At 50.7% G+C, this 12,799-nt stretch overlaps 1 long non-coding RNA gene across 1 annotated transcript; it reads right to left on the bottom strand.

Annotated features, from left to right (window-relative positions):
* Positions 1 to 4,794: 4,794 nt before the first annotated feature.
* LOC310895078 lies at positions 4,795 to 11,268 on the bottom strand. The gene is made up of 2 exons (XR_014580426.1): positions 8,649 to 11,268; positions 4,795 to 8,506 (listed from the first exon to the last, which is right to left on the bottom strand). It is a non-coding gene; the product is annotated as an uncharacterized lncRNA (long non-coding RNA).
* Between the last annotated feature and the right edge of the window lie 1,531 nt (positions 11,269 to 12,799).

Below are 12,799 nucleotides of genomic sequence, written 5' to 3'. Positions count from 1 at the left end.
GTGAGTTATGTACGTTTCCTTGGGAAAGGAAGGGGGGTGGTCTGGAAGAGGCAGTGGGTGGGGGAGGTTGCCCAGATAAAAATCCTCTTGAAGAAAATCCTTCTTTGGTTTTGATCAGTATAATCTGTTGATAATAGCTGCTAATAGGTGCGTGTTTTGCTAAGTAAGAGGCAAGTCCCAAAGGGAAGCTTTCTGGGTGCAGATTTTGCTGGATGTGGTGCTGGGAGAAGAGGAAGAAGAATCAGGCAGGGGCTGTTACGTGGGTGCAGTTGAGTTGGGCTGAGTGAAAAATTAAAGCTCTGGGTCAGACGTGTAGGACTTGGGGGAAAGAGGAAAAAAAGGGCAGAAACGGGAGATATTTTGTTGATTGATGTTAGCATGTTCTGTGGTTCATAACCAACATTAAAGCAACAGGAAAAGTGCTTTCTTCTCTCCCTACTGTCCTGCCAAGGTCTGGATGGATGTTCTCACGGTGGGATAAATGGCTTGCTTTCTGAGTGATGGACTGATAGGTGAGCATCTCAAGGCAGGACTATAGTATGAGTTTTAGTGAGGGGGAGAGAAAAACATTGCTACAAAAATCAGACGAGAAGCAGGAGGGTTGAAAAACGAGTAAAACACCGCAGTACAACATTGGACCTTCAGGCTAGTGTTACTTCTGTGAATTCATGTTCATTATGTCTTGTTTTGTTTTCAAACATGTTGTTTATGATGTAAAGGAAAAAAAAAAATCCTGAAGCCTGTCAAAGTCCGTTTGCTTTGCCATTGTAGCCTTGCCCATTAATATTTTTTGCCTTGGTATCGTAAAGGGTGTATGAATACTCCAGCTGTTGTTTTCTTAAGACAAAAGGGGCTTCTTGCTGAAGGGAAGCAAGTACCTGAGCTGTGTCCTGAAGTATCAGTTTGGCTGAACATCACATACCACAGCCATCAGAACCAAGGTGAGAAAAAACTTCATAAACAGGAGACAGACGTGAGAGCGGGCTGTGTAGGAAAGCTTCCATGACCTGTGTCTCCTACTGGCTGATTTGCTCCCCCTCACAGCAGGGTTTTCGGCAGCCTCCATCCCCACGTCCACTCAAGTTGCACGTAGCCCTAGGGCCACTGGCCGTCCCCCTGCTGGCTGTCGCAAGGCTGGCAAGGTCGGTGCCCTGCAAGCCCAGTGTTCAATAAGCCATAAGAAGGCTGAAATTTATTTAACGTTCATTTTTCATCGGTTTTCAGAAGTGATTTTCTTTGGGTGTGTGAGCTGCCTGTGGTCTCGGAGCCACCTTTCGTCATGGGCAGGCTGTTGGTCTGTGTATTTCTCTCCTCCCTGTCTTTCTGAGTGCCTTTTTTTAGCAATCCTTTGCCCGTAATTTGTAGAGCATCCCATTTCACTTAAAATTAGTTTCACATGACTGCAATTTTTCTCACATTTGCAGATTGCTTACAGCACGTGAGCTATTTTCTTCCCCTATCCTAATGGTTCTAATCAACAAAACTGGCCGTGGAGTAATGGTGTCACGTATGCGGGTTTGTGAGCTCGTAACTCTAGCATGAAACAGTTTCTTGCATTCGGATCAAAAGTTTCTTGCATTGATCGAAAGGAATGTTAGCCTGACGTTGCTTAAAGCTTTGTCCCAGAACAAATGCGGGTTTTCTATGCGCAGGGGCTGGGGATGCATCACTCACATGTGCAGGAGCACAGGGCTGGGGCTGGCTTATTTTATTTCCCAAACAGTTTATTCATCAGGCAAGCTTAGGGGCTCCTTTTGACCAGTTGTGCTGTGCAGGAGACTCACAACTTCTACCACTGCATCATTTCTTGATGCTCCCAGAGCAAATACATTAAGCTCTGTGGTGCTGTCGGGCCTCGCTGTCCAGGAAAAAGAGAAATAGCTGGGATTACATCCAAAACCCTCGCAGGGCAAGGCAGGATGCTAATAGCAAGCTGGGCTGCAGCTCGCTGCCACCCGGCCTGGGTGTCCTTACCGAGATGGATCATCCAAGAGGATTTCCTCTGGCTGCCGTTTCATATCTCATTTTAATTAGCCGGAGTGCAGGGAGCAGCCAGCTGCCGCAGGAGGACTCTTCCCCGACACAGAGGAGGAGGAGGAAGAAGTGAAGGGAGAATTTGTCAGCCTGCAGGTGTGTGGCGTTGGCCAGCAGCTGCAGGCCGTGCAGGGATACGGGATGGGACTTCTGGTACCGACGGAGTTATTTTCAGTTGCATAGAGCCCCAACTTGCCCTCAAAAACAGTGCCCAGGAATAGCAGCGTTTCTCGAGAGGCTCAGCTCCAAGCAGAAGGCAGATGGCTCAGCTATCAGTCCACTGAGAGGCAAGGGGGTGCTGCTTTCCTGGGAGCGATGCTTTCCTGTCGGTGCAACCCGCATCCTCACGGGAGGCTGCGGTGCTTCTCCCCCGTAACAACCAGAAATTATTTCAGGCCAGCCTTTGCTTAACAATATTGCTATATTTTTAAAATTGCTTTATTTTTTGTTAGTTATTTATTTGTCGGCCCAAGGGGTTTCTCCAGCTTTTGGCTTCTGCCACGCTGCCTGTGGGTGGCACTGGCTCCCCCCCGATGCATTTGCTCCTGGGGTGCCTCACGGGACCCAGGCTGGACGAAGACATGTAGGAAATGGTTTGTTCCAAGCATCGGCCCCTGCCCCTGCGGGCTGTCCATGTATGTGGCTGGCAGAGCCCTACGAAGGTCCCATCTGAGACCTTCAGCTCTTCAGGAGAGAAGCGGGGCCTGCCAGCTCTCAGGGCTCCCTGGGTGAGAGGCGTTCCATAAGCCCAACAGTATTTAATTAATGTTAAACAAAAGGGTGACTTCAGCATCTCTGCCTCATCACTGTGTCTCATCTGCCGAGCTATATAAATAGCAGGCTTATTTCTACAATATTTTTGCTTCTGGTGCCTGCGCAGCGTAGGGCTTGGTGGATAAAAGAGCACTTCGTTCTTTCCTGGTGGACTTGGGGTGGGAGCGCTCTTGGAACCGCTTTCCGTGTGATGACTGACAGTCCATCTGTGCTGTGGGTGGTACGAGAAGCATCACCATCTGCGTGTGTGCGAAGCACGTCCCAGTCTTTGTGTGAGATAAGTCACCTCCTCCTCAGCACGGCCCCTCGTGGGGCCCGCAGCGCGGAGCCGAAGGCGACCCGGCCTGCCGGGGCCAACCCGCACGGAGCGAGGCCCGGGCCTGGCTCCTGCCTCGCAAGTCGTCCCGTGCTGATTGCTGAATTAATTGCTGGCACGCTCAAATAAACCAAACGGCCTCCTGTTTTCTCCCAATAACTTGGCAACGATCGTCACCTTTAAGTGTTGCTTAGTCCCGCCGTTTGAAAATGTGGTGCTTTTAAAATTTAATTGAGCCTCCCTTTGTTCGGTGTTTATCAAACGGCTCGCTCCAATCGCCTGATTTACCCTCTGGGAGGGCCATGTGCATAACATGGCTCCTACAGATGAACACACCACGTTTATCACACCTTGTCTGTCCCAGAAGCTCCCTGTTTGTTTTTCCTGAGCCTGAGGCCATGCTGGTTGCCAGTGACAGCAGTCACCTCCTCCATCTCCACGGCTGTGGGGATGGGGTGGGCTGTGATGAGACAACCCGCAGGCCTCTGTGGTCCCCCAGGCTCAGCCCAGGTTCCAGGGATGCCCAACAATACCATTTCCCTCTGCAGACATTTGTTGTTGTGTCATTTCCATGATGAGCCAGTGCCTACTGCTTCGTAAGTCTGCTGGCCCCATCTCCATCCCATGCAGGTGCAATGGGGCCAAGGTGTCTCACCGTATTTCACTTCCCCCAACGTAGCTACATCCACGTGGGCATGGTGTAGAGCTGCACCAGTTGGCTTGGGCAACCCTTCTTCAACACCTTCAGCGAAATGTGCCCATCTTTTGGGGTTTTTCTGCCAGAAGAGTGGAGCAGAGGGAGGCGGGACGTGCAGTGCTGCTGCCTGGGGTGAGTGACCACAGAGTCGGACACAGAGATGTGTTCTTTGTACAAGCCCTCATCCTAACCCTGCCTTGCCTCATTGCATGGATTTGTATCTGCTTCTACCTTCCTTTTTTTCTTCCTATTCCCTCCTTTCAAGTCTCCATCTTCAGCTTTGCCTTTGGAAGAGGGGAAATTTGACTTGGACATTGGGTAGGAGCAAGAGCTGTCCTGGAAAATACCATCATGTCTCCAGCCACGGCCAGGCGAGCATCCAGGAGCTAATGTTTTAATGCAAGGAAGAGGCAGGACTACCATCTGCATCTCTATTTCACAAGCATCTTTTGTCATCTGGTCCCTTCAGACAGAGAAAGACGCTTTTCCCTGTGCATGAATGTTTCAGAGTCAGACAGGGCAAGGGGTGTGTGAAATCTCCCTTCCTCCCTTCCTCCCTTCTCCCCCAGGATTATGAAGGTGTTTCAGAGCAGCACTATGAATGGTAGATTATTTGAGAGGAAAAAACAGGATTTATTTGGGCAGTGTTTTCTGGGCGGGAGGGTTTCAGGTGCGTGGTGTCCTGGCTCTCTCCCCACCTCCCAGCAGCTACATTTTGGCAAGCGGTGCCCCGTGGGAGATGCTGTCTCCTCGGAGAAGAGGGACAACGGGATGTCTCTGCCACAGCTCCGAGGGGATGCTCACCGTGGCTGCACATCCCACCTGCTCCTCTGGGAAATGCTTTCTTTGGCAATTTTTCCTCCATCCCTCTCCCCTTGCAATAAAAGCTCTGTTAGGGAGACGATCATCATTTTAATCGGAAAATTGAAATTCAAGTGCTAGCTTTCCACTGAAAACTAGTTTTGAAGCAAAATTTTCAGTAATTCCTTAGGGGTTAGAGGGTGCTTTCTGATTAAACAGTGTTTCATTTAGACTGCTTTCCTTTTCCCAGGCTAGAGGGAGGGCTGTGAAATCAGTAGGGCTGACACAAGGGCCCCACCTGCATTGCAGAGGGAACCTCAGGGGAGCCTTTTCTCCCCAAAAACACGCTGCAAAGCTTGGGTGTACCCGTGCAGGCAGAAGGAAAGCTCTGTCAAGGAACAGCTGCCTTCACCCTCTGTGGTGTGCGTTCCCCTTATATGAACCATCACATCCTGGAGGAAGGACCAAATTTAAGCATTCATGGGTTCAGAAAGTCAGGATTTCGGATGGGCCAAGGTAGGGGCATCCTGGCAGCTCTACGAACCAGTCTTTTGATGGGCACAAGCACCATGAGGTTTTACCCAAGGTAAACACCGCTGGTCCCACTCCCCACTGAGGGTCATGGTTTAGCGACGGGACTCGGTATGCCAGGTTGGTGGTTGGGCTTGGTGACCTTGGAGGTGTTTTCCAGCTGAGATGACTCCATTTTTCTATGTTCCCCTGCCCACCTGGTGGGAGCAGAGGTGGGCTGTCCACCCCTCTTGCAGCAAGACCTACAGTTTCTCTTTGGAGGGACACCTGTGGCTTGAAGCCGAGGGATTTACGGCGCTTTCAAGAAGCACTGTGTGGTTTTTGCTGTTCACACGGGCGGTGCATTGCACCTGGAATATCAGCAGCCCTGTGAGGCTTTGTCCTGCATGGGCACACCTGATATCCCTGGTAAATCCTGCTCAGCTCCAAAAATGCAAGAGCAGAGCATATTCACGGTCGGCTTGATTCTTCCTCATCATTAACTCGGACGAAGGCTGCTTAGGTAAGCACTGCGCACATCGAGCCACAAAATCCTGGGCAAGGGTTTTTGGCTCTGCATTCTTGGCTGCCTTTTAAAGCAGTCACATTTAAGGGGGGGAGAGAAAAAAAAAAAGAAAATTACACACACAGTGATAATGCCCCTCAGTTTGTGCTGCTCTGGGCTGGATGAGCGGCTTTGGAAAGGCTCTCTGCTCGGTGGAAAGAACCCCGCAAAGCCAGTCCCACATCATCGTGCTAATTTTATGCAAATATTACCGACGTTGTGAGAGCAACAGTTTCAGGAGCAGGCCAGCGATGCCAAAATGCAAACAGGTGTAGTCAGTGCATCCAACTGCAGCACCAGGCAGCTTTTTTTTTTTTTTTTTTTCCCATTCTGGATTGATAGTTTTTTCACACCCTTTGCATTCATGTAAATAACCATGCGGGGTGCAGAGGGATAAACAAAAAATCAGGCCTTTAAATACAATTGCTTACCGGGAAGAAGACCAAAGCAGAGAGCCATGCAATGCCTGCCCCACACACAGGAACAGGAGGATTTGCTGGGGCTGAGACCTAGCAGGGCTCCCGAGACTCGTGACGCTCCCCGAGCACTGCTTCATTTAAAAAGGTTCACAGCAGAGGGGCAAATTTAAAACTGGCTGTGAAAGGGATCCATTTATTGCTCAGCTCTGAAGCTTCCTGACTGGGATAATTAATTTTCCAATTGAGCTCCACCTGCGATGTCGGCACTTCAGAAGGCAGCGCTGCAGCTGGGCTCACTGCCTTTTCCCATTACTCAAGCCACATCCATGGGTGCAGGAGCCTGTGGCCAGGCTTCGCGGACTGGGCTGGAAGCTGGTGCATCAAATTAGAGTTAAAGTTTGGTCTTGGCACCACAAAGCCCTCTGTGTTGTCCCAAGAGTGTGCTGACCTTGGTCCCCAATGCTGGTGGGAGCAGGTTCCTCCTGGAGGCAGGCAGTTCAGGCATCACAAGGCACAGCTCACAAACCAAAATACGCTCACGTGGCTTGCCCAGTAATTCTGACAGACAGCTGACTGTGTAGGAAAAACATGTAGTGGTCTTCATGGATAATTCACAAGCAGAAATAAATTGTTTGCCAGAAACAGCTCGCCTTGTTCTTTTTATTGCATGTAACTCGTATACATTGCCATGTTAAAAACAACACGAGAACTTAATTCCCTGCTTGTTCTCAGCACAGGCATCTCTGCAAAGTCTGAAGGAGAAGAGCTGTGAGGAGCCAGAGTGCTTTTAAAAGAGGAATGCTGTACAGAGGGAAGGAATTGAGCATTAATCAGACATCCAGCAGATAACTCTTCTCTCTGGCTAGTTACGTTTTAAAATTTGTTATGGGAAAGGCAGGAATTTCTCCCTAAAGCTGGAGTCAAACTATTAACCCAAACTGGAGGGGGAACGCTCAGCTGAGAAATATTTTCCTACCTGTCAAACCTCCCACAATACGTAGAAAGGCTGTTTCCACACTCCTGGTGCTGGGTTGTAGCTGTAACTTGTGTCTCAAGGGACCTACGATTGTTTTACTTCTCAGCAGGGTTTAATTTTTAAATTCTCTGCCTTTGCAGCTGGAGAATGAAGGGAGAAATGAATGTGCTCGTAAACTGGGCCATGGCTGAAGGAGCCCATCAGGGATTTTTGGACAAGGCCAACCTTGCTTGTAGCTCCCCAGTCTCCAGTAAGGTTGCGTTGGGGTGACCCTGTCCTGCTGTTTTTTGGGTGGATTGCTCCGCTCTTTCAGCTAACGATGGAGTTGTGACCTCTGCCACAACAGCTCCTGCTGCTTGGTGCTCTGTTCCACCAGCACGACCACCAGCCTTGCTCCAGCTCCACAGGGCCCCCACAGCCTGCAGGCTCCCAATGCCCACGGGTGCTGGGGTTCTGCCCTGGGTGGCCTCTCCTGGCTGAGGACACCACTTCTCCATGGGGATTGTCCCATGGACATCCGCTGGTGTGGGGTCTGGCCAACCTCCCCCAGCACGTATGGTTTCAGGGGGAGAGCTGGGGTAAGGAAGGTCAATGAGGGTCTAACGGAAATATATATATATATTTTATTTTTTTTTCTGCGAGCTTTTAATTTCTTTGATCTGCCTGGTGAAGCTGTGGCAGAGACCATCTCCATCATGGGTTTTAACCAAACCAGACGGCTGGCAACAGCTCATCCAAAACCTGCCACATCGCAAGGCCAGAGTTGTGTCCCCAAAACTGGCTTAGAAATTAGGGCACCTTATAGGCCCAGCAGCCACAGCACCACAGAGGGGTGGGCGAGGAGTTTTTGTGTGACATTAAGGACACCTCAGCCACCTGGTGCAGGTGCTGTTTGCCTTCTGCAGCCTGCCAGGAGATGCTGGCATGACGCACCTTCATTTTCCTGTGCCCTTTCAACATTTCAAACTCTAGTGACACCCAATTAAAAATATTAATGGATTATTGCACGCATTAAAACCTTAGTCTTTTCTCTTCCAGCGCTGATCCTGTCTAATGCATCGCTCCCTTCCTTGCCTCCAGCAGATAACATTGTACTGTGTCTGACTGTGCCTGCAGGCATGTCTATGTGGGCCAAAGCCTGGCCTCACAGCCAGTAGCCACGTTCACAGAGGCCTCACTACCTTCTTTTTTGGAAACCAAGTCCGCATGAGAGAGCTGTGCCTCCCCGTGGGCAGCCTGTGATCAGATGTCTTGCATGTGCTCCGAGGGTATTGCCTTTTTCATAAAGCAATATGATTTAATGGTGGTGTTCTCACAGAGGGAAGAAGCTAACAAATCATCGATTCTTCACTCGCAAAGAGGTAGACTTTCAGTCTCCCAGTAACACTGGCAATGTCTTTTCCAAATATAATGACTGAAAAAAAAAAAAAAAGAGAGAACAGTTAGAGCAGTTCAGCATATTTTAAAGCATCCTCCGCATCCCGTCTTAGTGTCACAGGAATATGCTGCTTGCTTTAAGGTCATATGGGGGCTGATATGCCCAGGTCTGCACCTACCTGCTCAGGTCGCCTTTCGGTCTCCGAAGGACGGAGCTGGGGCCCTGATCACCGAGACATCCCATAAATGTACGTTTTGCAGAGTAAGTCCTGTAAACCTGGTTAGCGACCCACAGCAGCAGACAGCCGTCTCCCCGAGATGATTAAAATCCGATTTACAAGGCGCGGTGGACAGCTGGCATCTGCTTTTTGCGTCCTGTGGTCCCTACGGAATAAAGGAGGCGACCTCCGGGGCCGCAGCTCTGCAAAGTCAGAGAAATGACTTTACCGCCCGCATCCCCGCGGGCACCCGCAGCAGCACCTCCGCTCGCACCATCCGTCAGAGTGCCTGCCGGCATCGCACACGTGGAGGGGAGCAGGCTCATCTGGGGGGGCTGGCTTGAAGGCCAACCCGCTCCCCCCGGGCTTTGACCACGGGGACTGCAGCAGAGGCCTTAACTCGGGTTTCTCATCTTGTGCTAAAAATACCACGTTTTGACAGGGCAGGTTTGGTCTCTGAGCACGCCCCATAACCACAAATGGCAAGCTCAGCTACTGTACCCCCACATTTTCCTCTTCTGCATCTGTTCCCATCATCTGCCTGCTCCCGGCACTACATCCCTCCACTGCCTTCCTTCTCTTCCTCTAGGTCCCTTCAAATGAAGACGAAGCAGCAGGGCTCGCTGATGCCTTGATCCCACCTTTGCAGAGGCAGAAAACAGAACAAACATTGCCTCATCATCACTATCGAAAGGCTTCTTTGAGTGTAAAGCGCACGGCTCGTGGGCAGTGCCAGCATCTCTGGGGGGCTCTGGTGAGGCTTGCATGGGGCTGGTGGCCACAGCAGTCCACGCAGGTTGATTTGTCCTCACATTTCTCCCCCCAGCCTAATTTTCCAGCCGGGTGGAGGCTGATGAGGGAGGCTGCATCTCGCTTTGGCACTGAAGAGGTGTTGTGGAGGCTCGTGCACGGGCAGGGACTGGCCATCCCCATGGCATGGTGCACAGCAAGCCCCCAGCTCTGGGCAGCAGCCCATCATCTGCACTGGGTTGTTGTGAAACCGCCGGTTTTATGGAGGCAATTATTGGAGCCCAGCTGGAGGTAATGACTAATGCTGCTGCTTAAGACCGAAAAATAACAGCTGTAGTCTCTCTCAGCTGCTGCGAGCCCGGGTCTCTGAAGTCTTAAAAGCTGTTTGTTCGGGAACATCCACATTTTATTAGATTTTGACACAGATTGCACCAGAGCCGGGGAATCACAGCGAAAGTGCTCACTCGCTGCGGCAGCACCTCCCTTTGCTCCCTTACCACCAAACCCCCCCGCTTTAGCTGCACCGCAGCCCCTAACAGCATTACCACAGGTGCCCCCAGCTTCCCGGCTCAGTGCTGGGGCTGCCTGGTGCTGCCTTAGCCGTGGTCTCTGGCAGCTCCTGCTGCCCGAGGAGCCAGCTGCCCCAGCCTCTCCCCGGGTCGGGCACATTTGGACCCCCGGCCAGCGCAGTTCTGGGCTCAGCCTCCCCACTCAGCTGGCACCAGCCCCTCTGATGAGCCCGAGCTCAGCTCTGCTCCGAAATCAGCCCTCAGGTGGAAAAAGCAGGCTGGAGGCTGGTGCTGAGCGAGCCCTGACTGCTCTCCAGCTCCCGGCATCCTGGTGGTGAAAGCGCTGGCTTCTCCCCCGGCGTTTGACACACAAATAAAACACTGTCTGGATTTCATTGTGCACGGGTGTGTGCTTTTGCTCAACAACAGCATGGAAACTGGTTTTCTCTGGGCTGGGGCTAGCTGGGAGGGGATGAAGCCACGCTGGGAATGCCCAGCATGGGCTGACCCCACTGTATAGCTCCTCTTTGGGGGGTAAAAAATGAGTTTGCAAGCTTGTGGCTGCAGGGAAACTCCTTTCTCAGGCCCTGTGGTGGTGTGGAGATGGAGATGGAGATGGAGATGGAGATAGAGATGAGATGGAGATGAAGGCGGATGGAGATGAGATGGAGATGGATGGAGGTGGAGGTGGAGATAGATGGAGATGGAGGTGGAGATAGAGATGGAGATGGAGATGTCTGCTTGCATGTTGAAATGAGCTCCATCACCCTGCAAAGCTTGCCAGCTGTCTGTGGTAGGAAGTCTCTCACCTATGCCAACACAAGCAGCTTCGCCAGCGGGGCAGAGCAGATTTCTGCGGCTCCTTTCCCCATATGCTGTGGGCACGGTTCTGCATGCTTTGTATTTGTGAGACCAACGAGGGTTTCTAAAGGTCCCGGCTTCCATGGAGACTGAACGTCTTTTATCAGGGTGAGGAAGGAGCAGTGCAAACTACCCTAACTTCACTGTCTAGCCAGACCCCGACCATCTGGAGACCCCACACCCACCTCCAGCACCTTTACCCTACAGCCGAGGATAAGGATGAGGGATGGGGGCAGAGCTGGGGGAGGATGGCTGTGCTCAGGGTGTGCCAACCTGTCGTCAGCTGGGCAGGGCCAGGCAGCAGCAGGCAGGGGTCACCAGCCAGGTGTGACAGACATCTTCTGAGCAGCTCCTTTAAAACATTGTGCTGGGCTTCAGTGGAAGCAGAGAGGGAAAAGAGACACCCGATGTCCACACCCTTGGCTTTCAACTTCCTCTCTCTTCAGAAGAGGTGAAAGCAATAAAAAATTCATTTGTTTATGTATATAATCAGCCCTGTGACTTATGTGATGCAGCCAAGATGGTCAATTAAAGCCCAACACCTGCATAAATACTCGCAGCGAAGCCTGTGCCACTGCATCCACAGTGGTTACAGCCAAAAAAAATTCAAATGGAGCGAAATCTGCCCAAAAAGCAGGACTGGGAGAGGTGTTCCCTTGCCTGCTGGAGCGGGGAGCTCAGCCAGCAGCAGATACAAGGCTGGGGAAGCGCTGTGGGAGAGACGCCACCAATGAACCATGGCACCATCGAGCGAAATTATTCCCCAAAGGAAGAGCAGGGAGGCAAGAGCTCACAGGTTTAGAGAAAGGTCGGACTTCTCTTCCCTGCCTCCTGCTTGATGCTCGTGGTAGATACGCCAGGGGCACCACAAGTCCCCTCTGTGCCCAGTGTCGCATGGACATCGCAAATTAGAGCCTCCCATCCCAAAAGGAGGTAGCAAGGTGGTGGTGAAGCATAGGCCAGGCTGGAGAACTGAGGGGAAGGAAGGACTGGCAACGGAAATAGTTAGTAGCTGAAGCAGGAATTGGTGTCAGCATTGATGGGGTGGCCTCATAGCCTGTGTGCTGGAGGGAGCCAGCCCCAGTGGGCTCCTGCTGATCTCCAACACTTCCACGATGCAGAAAGGCAGCTGGCATTTTTGGGAGGAAGGGGAACGCTCAGCAGCTCAGACTAACATGGTGTGTGAGGGACAGTGGGGAAGGAAAGGCTGTTGTTGCAGTTGGGGCAAGCTGTCGGAGGGGCTGTAGGTGCATGGATAATCCTACCAAAATAGCACATCTCCAAAATAGCCCCAGAGGACAAGTTCTGGGAAACTTGGCCTTCACACCGTTCAAGGACCTCAACCCAGGAAGAGCCATGGAGACATCCAGCTGCAGACCCTCTGCAGGGGGCTGAGGTGTGGACCAGCATGACCCTACAAGGGCTGATCAGACAGAAAAAATAAAAATAATATAAAAATAAAAATAAAAATAAAAATAAAAATAAAAATAAAAATAAAAATAAAAATAAAAATAAAAATAAAAATAAAAATAAAAATAAAAATAAAAATAAAAATAAAAATAAAAATAAAATAAATAAAAATAAAATAAATAAAAATAAAATAAATAAAAATAAAAAATAATAACAATGATAATAATAATAATAATACCTGTGTGACACACAGCCTGTCCATACGCCGATATGGCCCACCTCATAAAAGCCTCAGCACAGGAGTTTTCACCTTCACTGCTTCATCAATACTGCCTGCGTTTTAGGGTGGTCCTTACCCTTCATCTGCAAAGTGTGTGATGGAATGTTTTTGGTAATATTTGGATAGGGAAGTGGTGGAGTCCCTGTCCCTGGAGGTATTCAAGAAACACGTGGACATGGCAGTAAGGGACGTGGTTTAGAGATGGGGCTCAGGTCAGATTGACGGTTGGACTTGGTGATCTCGAAGGTCTTTTCCAACCTCGATGATCCGGATTTTATATTTGGAGACCTGTTGAGCCAATG

The sequence above is a fragment of the Anser anser genome (genome assembly GCF_964211835.1).
Source record: "Anser anser genome assembly, chromosome: 2".
In the NCBI taxonomy this organism is placed as follows: Eukaryota; Metazoa; Chordata; class Aves; order Anseriformes; family Anatidae; genus Anser; species Anser anser.
Note: the sequence above shows the minus strand (reverse complement) of the source record. Positions and strands in the feature narration are given on the sequence as shown.